The sequence below is a fragment of the Ursus arctos genome, unplaced genomic scaffold, assembly GCF_023065955.2.
Source record: "Ursus arctos isolate Adak ecotype North America unplaced genomic scaffold, UrsArc2.0 scaffold_12, whole genome shotgun sequence".
Taxonomy (NCBI): Eukaryota; Metazoa; Chordata; class Mammalia; order Carnivora; family Ursidae; genus Ursus; species Ursus arctos.
Window position 1 is genome coordinate 14223830 of NW_026622786.1, and position 11872 is coordinate 14235701.

Consider the following 11872-nt stretch of genomic DNA (forward strand, 5'->3'; position numbering starts at 1 on the left):
CAAAGTCTTGGGAGGTAGTTTCCCCCTCCATGTTGTTTCTGTGTCTCTCAGGGGACTTTGTGTCCTCATGTACTTGTGATTTTTGATTGTGAGCTAACATTCTTTGGAATTTGTGGGAGTTCTTAGAGGCCTGAGTGGAGAGAATTTGTGGTTGCTTTTGACAGACATTTGGGTACTACCAATCTTGGACGACTGTGACTAAATTTTTGACCAGTTTGTTTGTTTTTGGAAGATGACGGAAATCTGAATTCAGACCCCAAACTTATCTGAGGTCTCACACATGGTTAAAAATTCACAAAGGAGACTTTTGGATCCTGTACCAAATACCTCAACGGATATTATTATTTCTCACTTTGTTCTTTTGGGAGGTATGTTTGTGTCTCTTTTAACTATTCACTGAATCCGAATGTGTAATCCTTTGCAACTCCCGGAGAAATGTGTGGGTCTCTAATCCTACTCCGGAACTCACCTGGACTCCAGACTTACTGTGCTGCCTCCAAGTGGCCATTAAAACAAATGCTCTAGATTACTTTGTATCTGTAAACGCTCTAGAACGGTCCCTCACTTTAACATTCACCCTCCTCTTTGAGTTTGTGCTGTGGCTTCATCTTTGACCTTTGAATATCTTCTTCATTTTCTTGTGGATCAGAAGGCTTGTTAAATTTTACCTGGTGGTTTATAGCAGAAAGGTTTTTCAGATGTGAAATCCTCTGTAACACTATATACCTCCATGGGTTCCTACAGTGCTAAATTCTGTGTCTGTGACGTTTCTAACTTGATCTTTGATTTATGTTTTATGTGTGTTATGTTAATTCTCACAAGTCTATGAGATAGGTATTATCATGGTCATTATTCCCCCCTCCTTTTTTTTTTTTTTTTTTTTTTTTAGAGAGAGAGAGTGTGTGTGGGGAAGGGGCAGAGGAAAGGGGAAAGAGAGAATCTCAAGCAGGCTCCACACCCAGCTCAGAGCCTGACACGGGGCTCTATCCCAAAACCCTGAGATTAGGACCTGAGCTGAAATCAAGAGTGGACACCCAACAACTGAGCCACCCAGGCGCCCCGATCATTATTCCCACTTTAAAGATGAAGAAACTGAGTCATAAAAAAGTTAAATAATATACCCAAGGTCACAAAGCCATCAAGTAGTAGATATTTGGGTCTGGGATCTCTGGCTTCAGTGCACATGTGCTTACCCACTTCAGTCCATCACATTCAGCTTCTGCTTTGTGCCCAGCTTCCTGCTTACAATCGGAATGAGCAGGCAATGCATACCCATGTGGAACCTCTAGAAAACAATATTAGACAATAATACATACTCAAATTCTTGTTATGTGTACACATTCTTAAGTATTACAGATGTTCACAGAAAGGATGATCAATGGGGACTTTTGCTGCTAGTTTTGGACTTGAAACAGGTCTTGAGAAATGGATTTGAACTGGTTAAGTAAGAGAAAAGGGAATGAGGGAGAAATTCCAAAGTGGGAGAGATAGGAACCCAATGTCAGAAGTAGAAATGAGCATGATACTATATGTTTGAAAATCCTGGCCCATGAGGGTCTTCTTTAGGAAGAGACGGACAATTTGGTTGGAGAGGTATGGAGGAGCCTGAAAGCCAGCTAAAGAAATTTAGATGTACTAGGTAGAAATTAGGTTTCAGAAAGATATCTTTGTAGCAGCATACTGGTTGGAAGTTATCAAAACCTGTGAAGGGTCTGACATTTTACCCTACCTGCAATCAACAAAGTTAGCCCCTTGCGAGGATGTTGGCACAAGATGCGAGACTCCTGGGTCAGAGACAAAGGACTTCATTATTTCTGGCACAACAAACAGCATGAGTTTCAGTTTCACATCCACTCTCCTTGCTCCTTGGGTCCCACAGAGGTGATGCAGAGTGAATGCTGTATACTCCATGGCTTGCTATCACAGCTGAGGAAACCCAAGCCTGAGAAACTCAAATCTTTTGTGGTGGTCTCCAAGAGCCTCTGCCTGACTTTTGCCTGGAGGGAGATACTATCTTCATTAAACTAGACAGTACATAAACCTGTTCTCTGCTCTAGAGGAAGACAGTCCTGAAATAAAGCCATCTGTGCCTCTGCTTGCAAGAGGGGAAGCAACATGAGAAACCCATGAAAAACTGTTTCCCAACAGAAGTAATCTGAAAAACAGCAATCCGAGTATGAAGTGTTTGGGATATTTCATGCAAGCTCTGCAAGATCAGAGATCTCACCTGTTGCTATTGGCTGAATGTTTGTGTCCCCTCCCCCCAAAATCATATGTTGAAGCTCTAATCTGCAATGTGATGGCATTTGGAGGTAGGGCTTTGGGGAGGTAATTGGGTCATGAAGGGGGAGCCCTCACGAATGGAATTCATGAACTTCTAAGAAGATGATGATCTCTCTCTGCCATGTGAGGATACAGAAAGAGGCCATGTGCAAAGCAAGAAGATAGCCTTCGACAGACTTTGATCTGCTGGTACCTTGATCTTGGGCTTCCCAGTCTCCAGAACTGTGAGAAATAAATGTTATTTAAGCTACCCAGTCTGTGGTAATTTGTTAAAGCAGTCCACGTTGACTAAGACTCCTGTTGTCAGTCTTGTTCACTGTACAAGTCCCACAGATAAGTGTGTAATAGGCCTTTAATAAATATTTACTGTCTAATAAATATTTAGTGTCTAACAATTTTTTAGTGTTTATTATGTGCCAAGCCCAGTACTTATCACTTGACAAGTGTTAATGCATTTAATCCTCATAACAGTAGGTACTTTTATTATGTCCTTCTACAGATGGGATCCACCCAGACCCACACATAGAACTGTTCAGTTCAACAAAATTGAAGGATACAAGATCAATATATAAAAATCAGTTGTATTTCTGTACACTAGCAATGAGGAATCTAAAACTGAAATTTAAAAAAAAAAATTCCATTTACAATACCATCAAAAAGAATGAAATACTTAGGGATAGATTATTGTTAAGATGGCATTAAGGAGGGCACATACTGCATGGTGCACTGGGTGTTATACACAAATAATGAATCATGGAACATTACGCCAAAAACTAAGGATATACTGTTTGGTGACTAACATAACATAATAAAAAATTATTATAAAAAAAAGATGGCATTATTCCACTTCAAACCCACTAGTATGGCTAGTACCAAAAAAGAAAGCCAAAACCCAGGAAACAACACAAAATAACAAGTGTTGGTGAGGATGTGGAGACATTGAAACACTTGTGTGCCGTTGGTGGGAACGTAAAATGGTGCAGGCTATGGTAAACAGTATAGTTCAAAAATTCAAAACAGAATCACCATGTGATCCAGCAATTTCACTTCTGGATATATACCCCCAAAGAACTGAAAGTAGGAACTCAAACAGACGTTTGTACACCCACGTTCACAACAGCACTATTTACAATCACCCAAAGCAACTCAGGTGTCCATCACCAGATGGATAAAAAAGTTGTGGCATATACATGCGACAGAATATTTTTCAGTCTTAAAAAGGAAGGGAATTCCAACACAACGTACAACATGGATGAACTTTTGGGACATTGTGCTGAATGAAATAAGCCAGTCATGGAAGGACAAATGCTCTATGCTTCCACTTACATGAGGTCCCTAGAGTAGTCAAATTCATGGACACAGAAAGTAGCATGGTGGTTGTCAAGGCTGGGCAGAGAGAGGAAAGGAGTTATTGTTCAGTGGTTATGAGTTTCAGTTTGAGAAGATGAAAAGAATTCTGGGGATGGATAGTGAAGATGGTCTTCACTATCCAATAACTAAACGTGATATAGCCATATAATGGCTATATACAGTGTGAATAACCAAATGTGGTATAGCTGTATGATGGAATATTATTCAGCCATAAAAAGGAAGTACTGATACATGCTATAACATGGATGAATCTTAAAAACATTATGCTAAGTGAAAGAATTCAGATACAAAGTTCACAAATTCTGTTATTCAATTTATAGAAATGTCCAGAATAGTCAAATCCGTAGAAACAGAACGTAGATTAATAGTTGCTAGGAAATGGGGGGAGGAAGGAATTGAGAAGTACCGGGTTTCTTTTTAGGGAGATGGAATGTTCTGGAATTAGTGGTGATTGTTGTACAACACGGTGAATATACAAAAAGTTACTGCATCGTACACTTTAAAATTGGTACAGGGGTGCCTGGGTGGCTCACTGGGTTAGGCATCCAACTCCTGATTCTGGCTCAGGTTATGACCTCAGGGTTGTGAGATTGAGCCCCAAGTTGGGCTCTGTGCTGAATGTGGAGCCTGCTTAAGATTCCCTCTCTTCCTTTCCCTGTGCCCCTCCCCCTCCCCCAAATAATGTATGTACACCCTAGTTCACACGGAACTGTTTGTTTGTTTGTTTCTCTCTCTCTCTCTTTCTTTGCTTTTCTTCTCTCTCTCTCTCTCTTTCTTTCTTATTCATCAGTAAAAAATACCCATTAAAAACTACATTTAACAGTTGGGTTACCAAAGAACTTATACCTCTGCTATAGGTATGGTTAGCAAAATTTCTTTAGAAACTTTCTAGATATTTGGGGGAACCTACCAATAGACTTTTGATTTCATTTTCCTATTGCATTCCAAATTCTAGTTTTTATGTTTTCTTTTATCAGGAGAAAACTGAGTTTGTGACGGGGTAGACATACAGCTACACAGTTACTCACCTGGCATTTCAGAAGGCTGGTTGCAGTTCTCCAAGAACAAATCCCAAGAAGTTTCATGGAGAAAGAAGCAGAAATCGGCCAGTAATACTTCGGTAAGCTATTGTGGGAGTCAATACTGTTGTATCTGGTCTGGCTAACTCATCCATATGAGTGGTCAGAGAATTTCCCTAGAGAAGTAGGAATTTATAAGGATGCTCTCAGAGCTGCTAAAAGCCAGAAAAATTTTTATTTTTTCTTTCATCTTCCATGGTTACCGAAAGAAATATACATTACAAATTTCAAGTCTAAGAACTGGTCTGGTTGCGAACAAACACGTCTGGTATTGTTCAGTCCGTGCGTAAGAGAAAAATGCTCCCTTCACTGCCTAGGTCACAGACCAAGGGCATCCATATGGCTGTGTGGTATGATGTCTGCACTGCTTAAATCAGATTTCCCCATTCTTAGGTGACTGTTCCAAAACTTCACTTCTCTCCTCCAACTCTCTACACAGCCCTCCACTTCCTCTCTCGAATGGCGCCTGCTACTTCATCAACTGGACGGAGGCCGCCAGGCAGCTTCCGTCAGCTCCCGCCTTTCATTCACGCAGTCCTTCTGCCCACGTGGAAGGGAGCCCCACAGCCACTTCTCCTTTATCTGACCTCTGTGCATCATCCCCAAGTTCAATGGCTACGTAAAGAAGGGAACACTAGTGCTAACGTAAACCTCTTACATTAAGATTCGCATCTTGCTCCTCCTCTCCAGTCGTTTCCTCCGAAGCCATTTTCCTGTCTCTTTCAATCTTGACTCACCGAATTTCTCAGCCTCAACCAGACCCAGTTCTATCGCCTGCCGTCCCTCACAGCTTCTTGACATTCTCCATTTCTGTGGCCTCTGTGAGGCTCCTCTCTTTTAGGGGTCTTAGATTCTCAGAGGGTCTTTTGCGGGTCCCTCTTCCTCTGCCCATCCCCTGGAGGTTGGGTCCCTCAGGGTTCTGCCTTAGCTCATTGCTTCTCTCTCTGTTTCCCCCTCCTGGTTATCTCATTTCTTTCCGTGGTTATAATCATCATGTACGTGGGGGGTGTCTGCTAAGCATCTCTACTTGGAGATCCCATAGGCACCTCAAATTTGGCACGTCCCAAATGGCCTCGCCTACAGATTTATCACTCCTTTTTCAGTTTGCCTGCAACTTATCTACTGATTTCAGTTCTCTCATCACCGTACCAGTCAGGGTTCTATTAGGGTGCTCATAGACAATTTCAGATCCCCTATATGGACCTTGAGCTAAGAATAAGAATGGAAAGCTCTGAGCTCATCATTTCCTTCTCGAAGTTCTCCAGCACACTTAGAAGCAACCAATCAATCCTATTATAGCTCGTATTGTCACTAAAATATCCTATGGCAGCAGACACTTGTTCACCCAAAGCTTTACCTTTTATGGCAGAAGTTGGCAAACTAAGCCTCCCGGACCAAATCTGGCTTGCTCTCTGTTTTTGTAAATAAAGTTGGATCAGAACACAGCTACGCCCATTCACATACTTACTGTTTAGTGGCTGCTTTTGAGCTACAGCCACAGAGACGAGTGGTGGTGGCTCACAAGGCCTAAAATATTTACTATCGGTCCCTTTTCAGAAAAAATTTGCCAACTCCTGTTCTATTGGCATTTGATTAAAGGTGGCAAGCTATGACAATTTGTGTAACTGCTTTTGCCACTTCGTGCTACATAGTGCTAGTGTCTTCTTGACCACTGGAAACAGGGCCATTAGTAAATACCTTTAAATCTAACAAAATTAGAGATTGAATTCCAGATAACCCGGAACCTATTCAGAGAACTTATCCTTCAGGCCCTAGACCCTGGAATCCTGTCCAGCACAAAATTCTCTATTAGAGTTTGATCAGAGAGGCAAAACCCCTCGAGATTTTGACCTCACACCATTGTGACATGTGGTTAAATGGTCTCCGTGAGGTTGTGTTCTCTGTGCCTGAGGCAGAGCACGACGTCTGCAGGGAGGGAAGTGGGGCAAAGAAGGAGGAGGTAAAGTGGGGGAGGAAGAGCAGGAACGGGCTGGAACCCAGAGCCGTGAGCTGGAGGCCCATGAAGATTTTCTGGAACCTGCGTCAGTTTCTCATCACCTCTAGCTTCTACAGGAAGAGCTGGCCTACTTTGCCATGGAGCTAAATACTCACCTGTCCCAGGAGTCGGAAAACGTGAAGGAAGATCCAGGAGGGGGTGGAGCAGCTGCAGGACTGGCTGTGGCCCCACAGCAAGGAGATGAGCCAGGAGATAATTGACAACAAGCACGAGCTCCATCCCTGCCTCCTGCTTCTGCACCAAACTTACGTGCGTGAAAACATGGCTGCTGCTTCCCTTCCGCTTTCCAAAGCTCACATACAATGCCTCTTTGGTCCACCCTAACCGGAAACATACAAAGAGGAGAGAGTTCTGGGAAATAGTCATTTTAACCAAATTCACAAATTACAAACCACCACCATCACATTCCCAACTATTAACGTTTTAATTGAATTATTGTAAGTTTTGATGAAATGACTTAAAATTTCCCATTTATATTTTCTGTCTCTCTGCGTATCTCTCGTGTATCTAGTCTCAAGTAACGGTGCACTAGTCACTAAACTTCTAAAGCTGGGTACCTGGGTTCATTTCTTCCATCCTCCCCGTTAGTCGCTCACCAGATCTTGCTCGTTTCAGGTCCTAAATATATTTCTAATATGTCTGTTCTTTAGCAGCAAACTAGCACTTCCCCAGTGCAGGCTGTCCTCATCCTTTGGCTTTTTGCTATCACCGCCTAACCAGTCTCCCAGCCTTTGATTTTGTCCTGCTGAAATCCATTCTTCTTTCTATACTGCTTCAAGCACAAATTGAATTGCATCCTGTATTTTCCCATGTCCTACTCCAGAGTGTTATGGGGGGATAGGAACGGGGAGATATTGTGTATAGCCATGAGTAACTTTCTTGCTTTTCTGTGTTTGCAGGTGGGTTTTTTTGTGTGTGTGTGTGATAAATTTAAATAACATAAAACTTAGCATTTTAACCATTTTTAAGTGTTCAAGAGCATGAAGTAGACTTACATTGTTGTGAAACTGTTCCCACCATCCAACTCCGGAACTGTTTCCATCTTCCCGCACTGGAACTCTGTCCCCGTTAGATCCTCCCCAGCTCCTGGCAACCATCATTCTACTCTCTGTCTATGAATTTGATTTTCGACTACCTTACGGACTTCATATAAGTGGAATCATACAGTATTTGTGGGGTTTGGTTTTTTGGGTTTTTTGGGGTTTTCTGCGACTGGCTTACTTCACCCAGCACAATATCCTCAAGGCCCATCCGTGGTGTAGACTGTATCAGAATTTCCTTCCTTTTAAAAGCTGAATAATATTCTGGGGGCACCTGGGTGCCTCAGTTGGTTAAGGTCATGATCTCAGGGTCCTAAGATAGAGCCCCACCCCCCACCCCGCCAGGCTCCCTGCTCAGCAGGCAGACTGCTTGAGATTCTTTCCCTCTTCCCCTCCCCTTCTGCTCCTCCACCCCCTCCTGCTTGTACTCTCTCTCTCTAAAATAAATAAATAAATCAATAAAAATGTTAAAGGCTGAATCATATTCCGTTGTATGCACGCACCACATTTGGCTTATCGGTTTTTCTGTCAGTGGACGTTTGCGTTGTTTCCATATTCTGGCTGTTGTGGGTAATGCTGCTGTGAACGTGAGTGCACAAATATTTCTCAGTTTCTGCTTTCAGTTCTTTTGGGTATACCCAAAAGTGGTATTTTTGGATCATACAGTAATGCTATTTTTAATTTGTTGAGGAACCGCCATGCTATTCTCCGTATTTCCACTGGCAGTGGCATTTCTCACTTCTCCACATCCTCACACCACTTTATCATTTGTCCGTTCTAGTAATAGCCATCGTAATGGATGGAAACCGGTATCTCATTGAGGTTTTGGTTTGTGTTTCCCTACTGACCAGTGATGTTGAGCATCTTTTCATGTGCTTAATGGCCATTTGTATATCTTCTTTGGAGAAATGACCATTCAACTCAGTTTGCCCATTTTTAATTTGGCTGTTTTTTTCATTGTTGGGATTTAGGAGATTATGTATATATTGGATATGTGTCTATGTACATATGTACGTACATACGTGTATATCTATGTAATTTATTAACATCTTATCAGATATATGATTCACAATTATTTTCTCCAGTTCCATGGTCGCCTTTTAACTCTGTTTTTTTTTTTTTAAAGATTTTATTTATTTATGTGACAGAGATAGAGACAGCCAGCAAGACAGGGAACACAAGCAGGGGGAGTGGGAGAGGAAGAAACAGGTTCATAGCAGAGGAGCCTGATGTGGGGCTCGATCCCATAACACCGGGATCACGCCCTGAGCCGAAGGCAGACGCCTAACCGCTGTGCCACCCAAGCGCCCCGCCTTTTAACTCTGTTGATAGTGTCCTCTGATGCACGAAAGTTTTAAATTGTTTTTCAAAGTTTTAAATTTTGATATAGTCTAATTTACTTATTTTTCCTTTTGTTGCTTGCACTTTGGATATCGTATTCAAGAAATCACTGCCACATCCAATATCATGAAGCTTTCCCTTTGTGTTTTCTTCTAAGAGCTTTCTGGTTTTAGCCTTTATGTTCAGATATTTGATCCATTTTGAGTCAATTTTTGTGTATAGTGTAAGATAAGGGTAACTTTGGTCTTTTATGTGTGACTATCCAGTTTTCCCAACACTTTCTGTTGAAATGACTGTCCTTTCCTCATTGAATGGTCTTCAAACTCTTGTCAAAAATCATTTACCACATATGTGGTTTATTTCTGGACACTCTATTCTGTCCCATTGATCTGTATATTTGTCTTTATGTCAGTACCATACTTTTGATTACAGTAGCTTTGTAATAGGCTTTGAAATCAGGAAATGTGATGCCTCCAGCATTTTTCTCTTTTTTTTTCTTTTTTTTTTTTTAAGATTATTTTCGCTATTTGGGTTGTAGTTCCTAGTTTTTTTGTTTTTAAAATAAAATAAGTATTAGTTTCATGATAATAAAACATTAAAAGGCAAATTCAATAAAATGTTATCTACCCAAACAGCTCCCTACATAAACAAAGCAAAACTCAACAATGGGTCCTCACTGTGTGCTGAAGAAAGTCCAAACTCCTTAGCAGGCCATTCAAGGTTCTCCACATCCTGTCTCCTATAGATTTACCCTTCCTTGTCTCACCTCTGTCCCCACCTTCCACCTCGTGCTTCTTTTATAAATTCTGAGCTCATGCCTAACTGCTTGCATTTTTTATCCCAGCCCATCTCCCTATACCACCGGACCTTTCCTTATACTGTTCCATCTGCCAAGAACACCCTTCCTACTTTTGGGGAGTGACTCTTCCTTACTCTTCCTTTAGAAATTAGGTTATATGCCATCTTTTTCAAGAAGCTTTTCCCCACCCCCCATGCTGGCCTACAACCCTCTCTTCTGAGTTCCAGTGGTTCCAAGTCTATGTTGCTTGGTTAAGACGTTATATTATATAGGACTTGCATGTAAGTTCTTCAGGATCAGTGACCAGATCTTCTTTTTTTGTTTAACTTTCAGTGGCTACACACAATTTTTGGCACATAGATTACATTTGTTAACATTAATTCCATGGAACCGAAAGGAATTTTGTGTCTCTAAGGCACGTGCCTGTTGCTAAGGGTGGGATGTCACTGCCATTGGCAAAGGGAGGCCCAAGCGGGACAAATTCTCTTGTATCGGTCCTGGGGCTGAGGCTCATTGGGATCCAGAATATATAAAATTTTGCAGGGGAATAGAAGTATCAGATGACTTCGATATCATAGATTGGGAAAATTCTCCTGTTGCCAAATCACGAGGCAGGGCATCTATTTGAAAAAGTATATAAAGTTAAGGTCATTCCAAAGGCTACTAGGCAAAAATCCAACTCCTCTGTGATGTAATAGTCCTTTCCTGGAGGAATGCCAGAGGTCCTGGGAACCTTTTCATTCTTCAGTGCATTGAGATGGAAACATGCTTTACTCAACCGTAGCTCTTTAGTTCTTGAGATTGTGTCCCCAAATGCATTCCAGTGACTTCAGTAGTTGCAATTATTTTGTAGACAGTATGGTTCTAAACCCAAAGGAGATTCTGTGCGCTTGGCTTCCGGGACTTCAAAGATGAACCAAAAGCATTCAGGGCAAAATCCGTAGTAGTGGGGGCACTACGTGGGGACCGGATGGTGGGAGGGGCCGATTCAGCAGCCACAACAAGAGACACATGCTCCTCAGGAACTTCATGCTCATGCCCTGCTCAGAATCATTAGTCATACAGAGACATGGCGTGTCCAAGCAATGAACTTGATAATGGAAAGACCACAATTCGTGTAGCCATGTGATGGGTGTGGGTGATGAACTTCCCAATGCCAATCCTCCTTCTGTATTTGGTAAACTTGAGAGCAAGGAGTCGCTGGGGTACCACATAGTTTTCTGCACAGCATCTTGTCTATAATACGTAACTGATAAATGTTTGATACAATATGTAATTCCAGAAGTACACAATGTGTTTTTCAGTGAAATGTCTGTAGTTGTCTGCATATCATAGGAAGTGCATTTTTAATAGCTGGTATCATCCTGATATGCTCAATTTTGTGATGCAACCATTCTTTAAAAAATGGTGAAAACGCCATATGAACTGACAAATAGCAAAAAGCGGTCTTTAATTTTAAATGCTTAGGTATTTAAGGAGAGGACTTAAAGGAAATGAGAAACCCCATTCTGGTAGTAAGGACATGGGGTGGGGGATCCCCTTGAATAAATGACTAGTAATTAAAATGGTCCAGCAGGGGCGCCTGGGTGGCACAGCGGTTGGGCGTCTGCCTTCGGCTCAGGGCGTGATCCCGGCGTTATGGGATCGAGCCCCACATCAGGCTCTTCCGCTATGAGCCTGCTTCTTCCTCTCCCACTCCCCCTGCTTGCGTTCCCTCTCTCGCTGGCTGTCTCTATCTCTGTCGAATAAATAAATAAAATCTTTAAAAAAATAAAAATAAAAAAAAATAAAATGGTCCAGCAAAAAAAGATCACATCTATTTTGGGTGCCTGTCTGGCTCAGTGGTAGAGCATGCAACTCTTGAACTCAGGGTCGTGAGTTTGAGTCCCACCTTAGGCATAAAGTTTAAAAAAAGATCCCATCTATTTTAATCTTGGTTACC